This window comes from Cryptomeria japonica, chromosome 11, assembly GCF_030272615.1.
Source record: "Cryptomeria japonica chromosome 11, Sugi_1.0, whole genome shotgun sequence".
Classification (NCBI taxonomy): Eukaryota; Viridiplantae; Streptophyta; class Pinopsida; order Cupressales; family Cupressaceae; genus Cryptomeria; species Cryptomeria japonica.
In genome coordinates this window covers 200,851,534-200,868,468 of record NC_081415.1, presented here as the reverse complement: position 1 = coordinate 200,868,468, position 16,935 = coordinate 200,851,534, and positions in this window count along the sequence as shown.

Below are 16,935 nucleotides of genomic sequence, written 5' to 3'. Positions count from 1 at the left end.
ACACCAACTAGGTTTTTATTTGAAGTTAAAACTAATAACTTCAAGGTGAGCCAGAATATAACATCTATAAATTGGCAACTATTAGTCTAGGGCCTCTTTTAAATATGCACTTATAAGATCAATTTCACAATCATGAAATTAACCTTGACAAAAAAAAATTACAAATTTTGATGCATTTGTCTTGCTAGCCCTAATTTTTTGTAACATTGATGAATCACTTTGAGATAATCCATAGAGTCATGGTGTAAAGTGAGACAAGAGTTAAGTACAAGGATTTATTATATTTAAATTATTAGAATTTTATATTGAAATATTTATCATTCCTAACTCTCATTCCTGGGATAATCTAGATATTGATGATTACTTTATTTATCCTAAAATAATTATGTAAATGAGTTTAGTTATTTTATTACATTTTGGTGAGCCTAACATTTGAATGCCTCAAGGGACTTACCCTAGGGTTTTGACTCTCCTTTGATTATCAATTTTAAATCTGATGTATTTTATTATTATATATGTATTTCATATTTGACTAGGAGTTGGATCTACCATCCATTATGTTTATTGACCTATTTTTACTAGGGGTTGGACTTTCACAGTCTCACAACTCTTTGATTGCTACCCCACAATCCTTTAGATTTAGGATTTTATTTTAATTTTTTATACTTCATTATTTCTATTTTTTGTTATATTATATGTAAAAAAATTCATGGATCCCTTCTTGTGATTATAAAATGATTAGTGTTGATCTCATGATGATTTCATAGGAAATTATTGTATTTCTATATTGTTAACTCTTCTCATATATCACATATGTTTCCTTGTTAAGGCTATACTTTTCATGATGTCGAGATATTTTGATAAACCTATTTAATATGATCTCTACTTATTTCACTCCTTTATCTTTTTGTAGTCATATCTTAAGACACCCTAGAGAACCATCTCTCCTTTGTGTAATTGTAGTGCCCCTCCTTGACTCATCCTTTATAAGAGGATGTGATAAACACTTTTATATTTTTGCATGTTCTTATATCTCTTGTCTCATTCTTATACTGATAGTCTCTTTGACATTAGTGGATTCATTATGATTTTGTGTGGATGAAGTTATGTCATGGACTATTATGATGAACAAACTTATGTGTAGTGATCTAGATGTACTCATTATTCATGTATGGATTAAATTGAGGATATGATGAAATCTTATTAGTGTTAGCCCCACTTCATGATTGTAATGGATGAGATGATGCTTTGTTGATTGTGATTTTCTTACTACTGTATTTGTGATAGAGATGATGTCATACCACTCATTATGAACATGATATGACGTTGTGATTCTCTCTCACTTGTCTAATCATTTATGATATATATTATGATACATGTTGTCTTATGGTTATTGGTGATTGCAGGAATTGCAGGTACTAGACATTGACTCCATCTGGTCTCACAGGTCTGAGCGTGTTTCTATCTCAAAGGCAAGCTGATTGGAGATGGCATGAGTTCCCTCTAAACACTTTAGGCTTAAGTTGTCATCCTTGTCAGTTTAATGCCATCTATTTAATATTAATGTGTGATCATTATTATTGGGAGATTAGTATTCGTTAATTTTTTTATGGATTCATATTATTTATTTAATTGTTTGTTTATTTATTTATATTTTTTGTGGCTTTATATTTAATTGGAGCATTTATTTATATTGCCTTTTATTTATTTTATTGGGATTTTATTTATTATTATATTTGGTTATTATATTATTACATTCTCTTGTTACTATTTGAGTAATTAAATATTATAAATCTTACCTACCCTATATTCCTATTGGTTGAGATTTGGGGGTAAGTAAATAATATTATATTCAATATTATCTTTTCCCTTGACTGACATATTCTATAGTTTTGGCATGAAGCTTATTTATTGGGCTTTTTGAGCATGTTGTCAGGTTAGCCTTTCAGGAATTATTTTTTTGGCTTATTGAAGATTTTGGTTGCTAGGAGTTTGCTTGGATTTGGCTTGGTTGAAGCTTTCTTGTATTTGGTTTTAGCTCTTCATCAAATTTGCCTTGCCATCACTTCTAATTTTCCAAGTTGTTTGTTTCTTCACTCTCTGTACATTTCTTTTTAGAAAAGATTGTCTTCTCTGTACGTGAAGAAAGATTGCTTGCCGAGAGATTTTTTGGGGAATGACTTTAAATTAATATTTATAAAGTTATATTATAAAGTTTGGGGTTATATGAATATATTTCTATGAGATTTATTTATTGGATTTTGTCATGAACAACTTTTGGAATTTCTTTTTGTGTTGTAGTGTGTATTCTTGTTCTTCTTGGCTGTCTAGTGCCAAGGACTGTGCATTTGTGCTACAATGGCCTTATTAACACCTTTTTACCCAAATGTATGGGGAGGTTCTGCTATTGTCCTCTGTGAATGATTATCTGGTTTTGCCAAGAGTGTCTCTCTATGCTATTTGAATGATGATTCTTGTACTGGATTCATTGTGGATAGTTTGTTTAGTCCTTTGGCTTCTATTTGTTATCATGTCACTAATAGTTGTGATTTCAGCATCATTAGTAATCTTTGTGATTTTTTCCTAGACTTGTCACAAGTTCTTGCTATCGTTTTTGAGTTTCCCTATGAATGCACTAATACCTTTATCAAATGTGTTAGTGTTTTGTCTGAAAGCATTGATCTTTCTTGTATATGCACTATAGTTACCTATGTATGCAATGTAGACTTTGTTGAATGCGCTAATCCAACTAGTATATGCGTTGTAACTACTAATGTATGCGCTAATGGAGTGCACAAAGCCATTTTGGAAATTGATGAAGGCACTATACTACTTTGTATATGTGCCATTTTGTTAAGCAGATGAGCTACTCTGTTCTGGTTATTGCATTTTGATGTTTTGGTCTTTTGTGATGATTCTTCCAGTTTTGTCTTTGTACCAAAGGATTTGGTTGATATCCTTGTGTCTCTCAAAGTTGATTATGGATTAGTTTTGGCTGTTTTATTATTGTTTTATGCTCCGACAAGTTGATATGCCTTGTCGTTGTTTAGCTCCAACAAGTTGATAAGCCTTGTTGTTGAGGTTGGTTTCATGTTTAGCTCCAGTGAGATGGTTGTGTCTCGCTATTGAGGATTTGATAATGTTTATGGTTGAGTAAGTGGATGTTGTCTTGCTCTTATTCATTGATATGCCAATTATTAATGAAGCTCTTGTTTATTTAATGGCATCTTGGCTTTTGGTGATTGTGTATATTGCATATGTTATGTGGATACTTTCATGATGTCTCTTTTGAGCCTCCTTGTTATCTTGATGATATTGTTTGTGTTACCCTAAGGTCTTGGAACATGGCTAGGGGCAATGGGTTTTCATGTGATGATCAGGGTCGGGAGAGATAGGCTACTAAGAGGTTCCTAGTAATGATGCTTGGAGTCTAGACCACCAAGGCACATCGAAAGTTTTCCTTGTTAAATAAGTGATAACATTAATAATTAATTAGATGGTTGGGTAATTAGGATTCATCTAAACAAGATAATAATGGTATGATGTGAGCCCCAAGACTTAGTCCTAGGGAGGGTGTTTCAGGATAAGCTTGGGAAGGCCATTAAGATGGAAAACCAAACTCTCTTGATCTCTCATAGGTTGAGACGGTTCCACATGTCTATCAGGGTTGATATTCCCCTTCTTTGTGAGGATGGCATGCAACAACATGACTATCAAGGTGTGGATATTCCCCTTTGTGTGAGGATGGCATGTGATGACACTCCACTCCTACATGTGTCCTTGTTCCCTATGCCATGGTTGTGGATACGCCTCTAGGAGTTTCTATGTTTTATGTTTAGCCTTGTGATGTGGTTGGCCTATTGGTTATGTGTTACTTCTTGGTTGTGGTTCCTGAGTTATTGAGCTCTCTTTGGTTGTTAGGTGTCAGTCTAGGTCTAGAGTGTGTGGGGGACATTTTTTCATCTCCTGGAACAAGGGGTGGTTCCTTTGGTTCTACATGGTTAGGTTGTTTGATGCCTTCTTCCATTGGGATGTTCTTCGTTGGTTTCTCTCATGCTTGGATATGGATTCTTATCTCTTCAGCGTATTGATGGATACATGTAGCAAATTGATGTTCACGATTCATATGGCATATGTATATATAGATATCATGAGATCTTTGTATTTATAGACTTAGAGCTATGCTCTTTGATGTAAATGGATACTGTACATGTGATGGTATTTGATGTATTAGGATATGGTTATGTCTCTTGTAGGAGAACATATTGATGTATCTTGTTGTATCATGGATATTTATTCATTGATGGAAATAACGTAATTGGATCTATTGAGGTGCATTCAGTGTTGTGTGTATGTCTATCGTGGTTAGAAATGGTTTAAGAATGTGGTAGTGCAGTAATATTTGTATCTTGGTTTGTCAGTATTTATGCATTTGAGGATTAAGGTTCATGGATGAATAATGATTGAATTGAAAATTATGCTTAGACTTGTGTGGAATCTTCTATTACAAATAAGGAACATTTGTACCTTAGATTTGATGTAGATATGTGCAGATAATCTTAAATTATGGAAATGGAATAGACATGTAGTAGATGTCATTAGAATTGACTTAAATTCAATATGATAATGATGTGAGGTTGGGAATTAGGAACACTTGGATTGGTGCTTTAAAACTAAATCTAATGAGATTTATTGTCTTTGCATTATTACTGAAAGGAAACATGAAAGATGGATTAGTAGATTACCTTATGTATAAGCATAAAGGATAAAATGATGGTTGTATTAGATTGTATTAGGTTATGGTAGTACTCATGAGGTTGTTGTTAGGATGAATTTATAAGTAATGGCATTGAGATACCCTAGGGAAGATAAAAGTTTAATGGTATTTAATTCTGCTTGCATTATGAGTTCATATGATTATGCTTTTATGTTATGTTCATGATGGATATGTGTATATAAAGTATATGGATATTAAATGAATATGAGTATATGGTTATATGTGATGAATTAGATGATGTTTTAAAATAAATTATCTATATTAGCATGTTAGATAGCTTTATTTCTCTAGGGTATTTTGGTGGGCATTACAGTGATGTTATTTATTTTGATGCTCTTATGGTCTCCTCTCACATGATAATAATATTTATGGTGACATGACTTACATGATGAATACAAAAATTTATTTATTATTCAAGGTTTTGTTGATCCTCGTAATATTATTTCCACCTCTATATCATTTAGTTGGTGTTCTCTTAATTTAGTAGCTAGGAGGAACCTAGAGATAGTGATTTAAGAAAACCAACATTTTTCACTCATAATCTTGTTGTACCTCATGATGAACTTCTCTACGATGTCATACTTTTGCATTGCATTATGCTTCATTATTTCATGATATTACAAATCATGAAGATCCATCTTCAATAATTTATATTGATTATTTAATGATCTATGATGATTTATTATTTTATCCTAGATTACATGATAATATTTTCGCTCTTATTGAAGACTTATTGTAAGATAACTTTGATGGATCTAGTGATGCTTTATTATATATAAAATTCATTATTTCTTGCTAACTATGAATACATAGAAGATGGCCCCTTGTTGATAAGTTTGAAAGATATGGCATTAAATTGCTTTGATTCATCTTTCCTATTCCATCATTCCTTCACCATTTTGAAACATGATTTTACAACATATGTGTTAGTGTAGGCTTTTATTTTTCTAGTGAGATAATTAATAAATTCCTATGTCCTAGGTTTTTCCTAAATTTTTATTAAGTTTTCTTTAGTTAATAAAGAGAGTTTAATTAATAACTAGCTATTAGATAAGGTTTTGATGTGTCACTATCCTAAAAGTGAGTTATACATTTTTTTCTCATATGGTGTTCACTCGGACCTTTAGTTGGATTTGTCACCAACATGTTCTCCTTAGTTCTATATAAACTCACTACCTAGCTTGTATTTTCATACATTGAGATTGATTCATGCAATCATTTCCTTGCAACTTATTTTTGAGCTCCAATGCAATATTATTATCTTGATATTTGCACATCTCTTGGAATCTCAAGTCTATAATTATGTTACTAATTTATAGTTTTATAGCTTATTTCTCTCTTAGAATTTTATTGATATTTCTAACATGATATTAGAGCTTTTTTGAGAGTTTAAGTACTTGGATTCTTTATTAAGAGGTTGAGTTTTTTATTATGAATCATGTAGATTCTTGTATTCTCTTCTCTTACATTTCAAATGATTTGGAGAATCATAAATGAATTATGAATATCTGTTAATTCATCTTTTGCATGTGTTTTTTTGGTGAGATCTAGTGGTTGCAGGTATTATAGTTATAACAAAAACATGTTTTACTAATTGTAGTGTCCTAAATTGTGCTCCCTTACAATTTTGTCCTCATTTGGGCCCTCACCTTGGCGTTCGTGTCCCAAGGCCTTATTGGAGCCTTGATTCTGCTCACACCATGCCATAATTTCATCTTTTTTAGCATGCACACTTTTTGCTCCCTATTTCTTGGTCCCTGATTGGTCAGGACGAGGGTGGTAGTGCTCTGGTCCTCCCACTTAGGGCCCATTTTGGGCCCCTTTAATGGTAACATCATTTGGGTGGGAACCTGGATCCCATGTTGGCTCATCTCAAAAAATTAAGTTGTTTTTCGACAAGCATGTATAAAAGGAGGTCTACCCCTCTTGTTTTGATATACATTCGATCAACTAGGAAATTTCAAGCAATCAGTCTTCTTTCAAGCATTGGAGTAGAAGTAAGGTTGATATTTAAGAACAGGATTTGACATTTGAATGTTCTATGTTTATGAAGACTTCATGAAACCCTAATTCCTTGTGGAGACAAAGAAAACTCCATTAAAAATGTATATCATTAGTGTTTTAGACTTTATTCAACATTTCCCTAAAAAATAAATCATTTCCATTATAGTAATTAAATTACATTTCATTTATATTTTATGGTTAATTCCAAAACTGGGATTTGACCTAAGGCAAACCAGTAATCCAAACCACTTTCCCTTCTCTATTGTGTATAGGAAAATGTGCAAAGTTGCAATCTTCAGAATTGGCTTTATATACAAAGATGAATAGGTTCCCCTTTGGATGGTGAAAAGTGTGGAGAACTAGAGTAACAAGCATTTTGGTCCCAACAAATCTGAGCACTCACATATTACTTTGATTCAATCGATCCAATTACTATAGCTCACTATTTATGCATTTTTACTTCAATTTCAGCCCATTCACCCTAATTTTAATATTTTCATAATTCAACTTAAAAGAGGGTATAAATATCAATTCCAGTGAATCCACTAAGAATTCTCAACCTTATCCTTGTTTATTTGAGGCTAGATCTAGTGGGTTGACCCCTCTTTAATGTGGTGGTTTCTAAGCAAAATATTAGTGGTTTTACTACATCATTGGGTGAAACCTTAATATTTTCACCATTACAGTAATTCAACATGTTCATAAGGCTCAAGAAAGTCATATTTGGATTTTTTCATTCAATTTGGATACCATATGGCATAGTTGATACAAATTTGGTGAAGTGAGCTTTCCATCCAAAAAGATATTGAATGGTTTTTTTTTGTTTTAACTCAATATTGTAGGTTGGATCTTGTTATTTCCTTTTTCTTCAACATGTGAATTTCACCTTAGAGATCTATTTTTTAAAAACAAATGGGCAATGAAAATCTATAGAAGATCACTACATGGTTAAAGAGGTATTCTTATCCAAATTTTGTATCAAATTCATTTTATATAAAAATTTAAACTTTTGGAAATTGTGAGCCTGGTGAGCATTGTAATATGGTAAAATAATTGTATTCATACTAATCATAAAGTTCCAACATTTTAATATTTAAGGGGGTGATTTATGATACTAGTGGAAAGGAGGGTATCCCTTGGTGTCTTTATTGCACTTTGCATTCTCTCTTTGTGCACTTACAAAAAATATTATTTCTTGCTTAAATGGATCAAGTAATAGTTTGTATGATCATAACATACAACTATTTTGATTCAAAAAGTAAAATATAAATCTACTTCAAAAAGTAAGATTATATAGGGTAAAAATGGGACTAGAAATTGAGCCAACAATTGAAGTAGAAAATTCAGAATGGATTAATAAGTGTGATGAAAATTTGGAATTTGGTGAATGTATATATCTCAATAATTTATCTTTCATTTTGAATCTATTTCTACACCAAATAATGTATGGATCACATTGAAAAAATTCTTTGGCAAGCAAGATTTTGGTAGGTCATCAATTGGAGAATAAGATATACAAGAATTATTCACCAAAATAAAATACAAGAATTATTCACCAAAATAAAATACATAAGATTGAAAGTGAAATAGCTTACAATTGAGAAAGATGACAAATAGTTTATCTTAAGTATTCTCTCTAATTTTGATACAAACTATTTAGTTTTTGTTTCTAAATTTTATGCTACTAAAAGTGTCTTGGGAGTTTCCTAAACAATGTCTTCTCTCTATGTGTTTGCAAATGAATTACAAAATAGTAGGACGAGTTGGTTTAAATGAGAACCGTCAAGCCTTTTAAGTCTCATACCTTGGCTATAAATTAGGGCCCTAAAATATTATAAAGGTGATGGTAAACAAAATGAGAAATAAAAAAATAAAAGAGAGAAGAAAAATATCATAAACAAGTTGTATCAAATTCTAAATCCTCTTCCTCAAAAGATAACAATTCTAGAAAAAGAAAATTTTTAATTGTGCCTTTTGTAAGAAAATTGATCATTATGAGAATAAGTGTCTTAAAAAGCAACTAGCTTGTCTCACTCATATTCTTGAGAAGAATGATACCAAAGTATAAAATTCAAGAAAGTAGGATTCATTGGTAGAATCCTCAAAAGCAATGGATTTTAGTAAGGTGAAAGGAAATGGTAATGCCCTTATAGATTTTTTATAGCTAGATACTTGGATTATTCACTCAATTTCTTCTCACAATAAGATTGATACATACTAAGTTTTATCATCCTTAGATCCATATTCAATCCTAGATATTCTTATGGGTAATAACTCACCAAAGAAGATTCTTGGGAGAGGGTTGGTGATGTTCTATGTGTGCCTTTTTTTATCAAATAACATACATGTACAAGTAAGAGAGTTGATAATAAAGCTAATCTCTATCACTTTGTTCACTTGATTCGTCTTCAACAACCTTTCTTACTCATTCAAATGAAGACAATTTTTGGCATCACTAATTTGGGCACTTGAACTACCACTACTTGCAACATCTCACCCAACGTGGCATGGTCTCAATATTGCCTATCTAGTTCATTTTTTTAAAATGATTTTGTTAAGGATGCATTCTTTTCAAGCATACAAAAAATAAATTTGACAATGGAAAATATTGGAGAGTTTCATTGGTTTTGGAGTTAGTACATAGTTGTTAGATGAATGGTATCCCAAACTTGCAATTACAAAATATTATTATTGATAGTTAAGAACAAGGGGGTGCAAGGGTACCCCTATGGGGTCTAGGGGCTCATTCGGCAAGTGGGGGGTTGTCTAGGGGTTGTGCACCCTAATAGGGGTTCAAGGGGAACCACCCTTGGAATCCACATTTTATATATTTTATTGTTGTAAATATGGACCATTTATCATTATGTCTTATACTGTGTTATCTTTTCATTCCCTAGAAGGAAACCCTATTTAATTTTGAGAATCATATTGTTGCTAGGTATGATGTATTTTGAGAGTTTGATAATTATTGTGTTGCCTTTGGATCTTTGGTTGGTGACACTCTTGTGAAAATATTTTTATGCAAGTATATTGTTATCTTTGTGATTTTGAATAATTTATTGGGTGGGTTTTAAAGTCTAGGTTTTTCTCCTAATTTTTTTTGCCCCCATTAATCACTATGTTGTGGTATGAATGGTGTTTATGGTTGATTTTGTAGTTGTTCTAAAGATCTGATTTTTTTTGCATAACCCTCCTCTCAATATTAGTGTAGGAAGTTTCTATGCTACCTTAACTTCCTTGCAATAGTGATTTGGTTGGTCCAATTCCACATCCATCATTTAGTATAGTTGCTTGATATATTTTGACCTTTATAGAAGATCTTTCCAAGTGCACCATTATGTATTTTCTCAAACAAAAGTCTAAATTATTTCATGCATTTATGTACATCAAATAATTTATGAAAAAATAGTTTGGGAAGTCCTTCAATATTCTACATACAAATAATGGAGAGAAATATGTCAACCACATGTTTTAGAAATTGTTCTATAGAAAGAATCATCTTACAACATTTGGTTCCCTGCATTCCTTGGTAGAATAAAGTTCTAACATAAAATAGGAGAATCAATCCTCTAAAGAGATGTCTAGTTGTTGGTACATTCCACATCTTTGGCACCATCGTATTAGATAAAAGCTATCAACTACATGCATGTTATATTTAGAGTATATTTCCTCATTGAGCTATGCAGAGGATAACTTATTTCCAAGATTGGATCGCTGACAAATCCCTTTGTTTTGTCTTTTGATCCCTCCTATGTCTTCTATCTTGATAAGGATAAGAGAATAAAGGCACTAAATGATCATGCATACATGGCTCCCCAAAATCAAAATGAGGACATACATGTTGATTATAAATAATTCAGTGTTCCATTTAACTATTACCATTGCTCCAAGATTTATCAAAGGTATAGCCACCATATTTGGAGTCAACCTATATCAAAATCCCTATTGATATATCAACTAGACATCTCCATGGGATATACTCATATGCTTACAAGATTTGAATGCCATACATTATAGACTTTGTTCATCAATTTTTAGGTAAGATGACATTATGACATGAAGATCATATAAATTAAAGTACAATCAAATGGTTTACATAATGTGAATGTAGATATAACTCAATCACTCTCTATATATAGATAGAGAAGAGAGAGAAGGATAGGAGAGAGGAAGAAAGGTGTAAAGGGAGGTCGAGAGAGGGGGTATATATATTATTTTTTCATTTCAAGGATGTCACAATTAGCAGACTAAATTTAAAATATTAAATAATCTATAGAGTGTAAGTGGTTGCACAAAATCGATTCAAAGATATCACTTCTATATCAAGACCTTCATTGCACACATACCATCATTGTTACATTTCGTACCAATTGAACTCATTTTTTGCATGAATGAATACAAAAAAAATTGCTAATTGACCTTCCACACCTCTTTAATGGTCTAAAAATTTGACACGAAAAGGAATTCAATGCAAGAGGTTGGGGTTTTAGAATCAAGAGGTTCCAAGGAAATGGTACTTTCTTGCATCTCCTATCTTGACAATTTAAAAAAAAATGAGAACTGTAGAATAATGCATTTATATGTGAATTGCAGTAATATACCTCTTCAATGCACCCATTACACATCAAGATACGATTGCTAATTCATTTAATACAAAAGAAACATAAAACCTATATTCACTTTTTAAATCAAAAACATTTAAAAAAAGAAACTCATTCATTATCTAATAATTCTCCATCCAAAAATATATATACCTTAATAAACTATAATTTTTCAATGATGACCACTAAAATCCATGTGTACTTAAACCCTAAAAAAAACCCCACTTAAAATTTTACTCCTCCTCTGAGACCACTTTGTCCATTAAAATGGATGTACCTTTGATTAGACTTCTAAGTTGAATTCAAATGTCTAAGGGAAGACATATGGTCCCACACTGTAGTACAAGCCATACTCTTCTTATGGTCACATAAAGTCCACACCTCTGTGGCATTAGAATAAATTAAACTTATAATCAAAACCCTAAATTTGCTAACAAAATAAGCTCAAAATTTTCTTGGTATTTGTAATTAACATGTAAACTAAAATCCCTAATGTATATAATAATAATTTCCTTAAAGTCAATCATTTAAAATAAATAATAAAAGTTGATTTTTTTCTCTCTTAAATTCAAATAACTTTCTAACAAGTATATAATTAGTCACATCTTTACACCTTGGTAAAGCACTTGCATTCTAATTAAGTCTAATAGCATTAAATATTTAGCCGACCAGCTATAAATTCCTTGTAAACGTGCAATCCTAATGAAAACAACTTCAAACATATTTATAAAATAATCAATTCATGGGACCACTTCATACTTTAAAAGTGTGATAGTGAAAAATTAGATATCCATGTCCTTTTTTCTTCATCTAGGGACCACTTTCATTTAGAATGTTTTTAATAAATATAATATATTTATAAGTGGTATATTCTTGTGTGAATTATATTCACAATACTTTTCTATTTTGATCTTATCGAGAATCTATTTCGATATTCACCACACTAAGTTATATGTATGGATGTCGAATTGACCTCAGTCATTTTCATGGTCCTGAATTTGAACCAAAAAAAATTAAAAATTTAAATTTAATATAAATCTTACTAACTCCCTCATATTCACCATTTCTAGGCTGATTTGGTGTGTATTTGTGTGTTATGTTGTATTTAAAAATATTCATTAATTAATTTAAAATTAGCTAAGCTTCATTAAAAGATCTTTTGCATGAGAGCATCATGATTGCATCATCATCCTAGATATATTGCATATTTACCTATTATTATTATTATTTTTTATCTTAGTTCATTGTCATTGAATCAATTTGCTCGGGGGTCTAATAAAGGAGAAAATGACCTTGCAAATCAATATATTCGATAAAGGTGCATCATTATTCTAATAGTTCACTTATGTGGGTCCAAATCTAAGTATGTGCATCAAATCACTTTAGTGGATGTGGAGATCAAATCAAAAGGTGCAGATTTAAACCCAAGAAAGACATTGTCAATTTACAATTTTTAAGGTGGTTGTCAAGACAAGGCCCTAATTTTTACCATATTCAAAAATCAAAATTTTTATACCTCATTTGCCACATGTTCCGTCATTGAAACCTGAATGCAATATCACATAATTTATTTAATGTAAATATTAGAATTTGTATTTGATTATTTATAGTCACAACACATATATATGTAGACTAATTATTTTATTTTTTAAATTAGTTTGTATTTATTCAAGTATGATTTATTTTAATTACATAAAATGATGAGCTCAACTTATCTTACACCTTATAATATTTAACCTTAGGGATTCTATATATATATATTTTATCATTCATCCTAACTCCAATTAAGATGTTGACTCCAGTCTTTGTTTATCGTCTTCATTTATTTATATTAAGGTTTGTACCTTTATTGCATGATCACTTTTGATCCCAATCCAGTGACCCTTGTTTGTACATCATGGATACATATTTTCTCATGGACTCTCATAGTTCATTATCCTTAGCCTCTATGCTTTGTAGCAACCAATTTCTTCCATCCTTGATACTCTTGTGTCTCTTTATCCTATGGATGGGGATGTCTTTTCCATAGCAGTTTTCTTCCATCATAGATGTGATTTTTTCTTCTTGAAAAAATTGGTTAGTATCTTTCCTTTCCTCTTACATATGTGTGCTTCTCTTGTCCACGAGATTCATGTTTCTTCTCCAATATTTTATAATGTTGAAAACATAATATACTATAATGATCACCAATTCATGTATTGTTGAAGGTTCCTCTTCTTGTTATGTTCTCCCCTATGTAAGTGTCTCTTTTATAGATTGAATTTAATAATAACTTTAGGTTAATCAACTATTTGACAATATATGTGGATGAGTATCAACATCTGTTTGACACAACTTATTATTATAAATAAATTTACAACTTTATAAAGATTAGATGGTGTAACCTCCATAGTATGAATCCATGGATGACCTGATAAGACATGATATATACTAGTTTCCTTGTCACTACATGGAATATAAAATTTACAAAAAATTGTATGACTATAGTAGGAAGATACATAATGCCCATAAATTATTTATTAAATATAGATTTGATATAGATCTAGAGTATTCATATCCATGTTTAAATTACTTAAAATTATCCTCATTACATATATTCAAACTAGAATCATTATCAACCAAGGCATCCTTAATATTTAATGTGTCTTCTAATCTTTGAGTTCAATGAAAAAAGGTCAATCTTGACTTTCTTGAGCCTTTTGAACATTAGGGAATAGTTAAAAATACCTTCGGGATTACCAAAAAGCTACAAACATCTAGTTTACACAAGAACACCTATGTAAAATAGGATCATATAAATTCTTATATTCTTCTAAACCATTCTAATTCTCTAGACATTTGAGGATGCAAGAGAAGAGCATATTAGGTTTTAGATTAAAATAATAGCATTAAATTAGTCTCAAAACTCTAAAAAATAAGACAATAAAATGAATTATACCAAACAAACTAGCTTTGATACCATGTTATATTCTATGAGAAACAAGGATTTGAGTCAAGATATGATGTTGATGATATATCACAAGCATTGCAATTGATAAATGATCAAAATCAAAATAGAAAAATGTAGAGAGAATCTTGAAAAGAGAAAACTCAAGAGACAATAAGCAACAAAGTATAAGAAATGCTCACATTACTCTTTTCGATTAGCAAAGAAGAGAGATGTGTGTTGTATATATAGTGAAAATATGGAACATATACATTCAAGAGGTGTAATAACTCCATTGCCCAAAATAGGAAAGGCTTTTACTTTCTTAATAAATATCAAATTACATGGTTGCACCTACTCATATGAAGATAAGCTAAATGTTATGAGAGGTGCACAAAATCTAAAAGAGGGTGTGATATTCTACTACCCAAGTATGTGTGAGAGAGATAAATATAAATAATGTGTTATGCCATGTGTCCTCATAATATAACCAAGTCTAGAAATAGCATAAGAGAGCTTAATAATATGTATAGGAAAAATGAAACATCTCCAAATATAAGGAAAATAAAAAAACCTACACTACTAAATACATTCAACAAATCCAATGCATTTATTACACCTATACATGCACACATTTCAATATACACATTATCTACACTAATTTAATTCTTTTTATGTTTGATATCATTCCACAATCCCAAGGTCAACCTCAAAGATGCTAGTCATTTTTGCCATTGATGTCGAGGCATCCAAAAGATTGCAATTACTGTCATGTCATATCACAACATCTGATTTTCAAAAAGACAGAGTCAAGTACATTTGATAGATCTCTTATTGTTATTTGTATACTCTAGTTTTAGTCATTCCTAACTATATAGCACATGTTGTTGTCTAGAAGTATCTATGGTAGCTTTCTAAGGTTTGTTGCTCTGAATTAGTATGTGCACTCAGTTGCACTATCATGGTGTTTGGCTCCAATTCTATCATATTTGAGAGTTGTGGCTTGCAGTTTGGAAGTAAAGGAAAACTATGTATATGAGGTACCATATTCCAGCACTTCAACTGATTTTGTCAAGAGGATAGAGAATAGAGATGACAAAGTGTTCACAATGTTAGCTGGTTGACTATGTTGATGTTCTAGATCAATGTGTCAGAGGAAGGTCTTGTGCACTATCTAAAGGAAGTGTGTGAAGATTATTTGGGACTAGTTGATTCTATGTTAGATGATGCACAATTTGTCCCTACTCCTTATGTAATGTGTTGATTTTAGGACCTAGTCAACTACATGCTTGATTGATAAATTAGCATAAGGCCAACTTGTAGATACTATAATAATGTTCTAGTCTTACTTGTGAATGTAATTAACAATGTAATGTATATATATTATTGATCTAGGCTCTTTCCTTGTGACTATGTGAAGTAAGAGTGGTAGAGGAGATGTGCGAGTTTCTTATTCAATTATTTGAGATGAATTAAGGTGTGTGAATCAAGTTGCAAATCCTATACACATTGAGAGAGTGTTTTGTAGTAGAACATATCTAGTTGATGGGGGGAATTTGAGTTTGGACTCGGTTTGCATAATTCATATCTTATTTTTGATATTAAAAGCAACAAAAACTGGGTGTTGGCCCAAAGTACAAAACACTAGTAACTGCAAATTAACAATATATTAACTGCAAACTACTAGTAAAACTAGGAACCTAATAATAGTAAAGACCCAAGAGCTTTGGGATAATAGTCAAAACAAAAAACACTAACAGTAAATAAAAATATACTAAAAGTCCCCGCCAAAAAGGCTAAAGCAAGAGTAAAATAAGCCCAACCCCTAACAGTTCTTATTTATTCTACAACCTGCCTGTTGGAAGACATTCATCCACTCCTCAGTCAAGAACTTGTAGAGTTCCCTTTGGTTTTCCTTGTCTTCCTTCGATTGACCTACCATGTTTTGCTGGAGAAGACACAACGTAGTGGCAGAGCTATGCATAACTTTGAGCCCAAATATTGAGACTAATCCCATTTTCTTTCAATGTCGTCCACCCTCTCCTTTATTTTGGCCAATTCAACTTCTAGCTCCACACATTTGGAATAGGTCCCTTCCCGAACAATTTGACAGGTGGGTAAAAGAACAAACTTGTGTCACACTTTTATAAAGGCACCGACCAACATAACTGAAACAGTTTAACTTCGACCGCATAAAAGTGACATTTCTAAATTAAATTTTGAAATGATGTAAACTGATCAAATGTAGAATTATTAGTGAAATTTATGTCTATTATTTTTTAATTTTTTTAGGAAAAAAATTGATATTTTTTTTATAAATTCAAAGACAAATTTTTCAATGCTGAAAAATATTGAAAATCAGGGGTTTTAGTCGGCGCCACCAAAAAAAATGAAAATGGACTTATTTTTTCAGATTTTTTTTTTCCTAATAGAGAACATATATATGCAATGTTTAAAAATAAAAAAAAATTTGTTGTATATTTTTCTTGTTATAATATTTTGAAGTCCAACATAGCTAAATTTGATAGTTTTCATTCGACATCACCTTTTGACTCTTAAATTTATCATTATCCAAAAAACAAAAATACCCTTTTCGAGAAGATTCTCTCATCTAGTGAAAAATAATT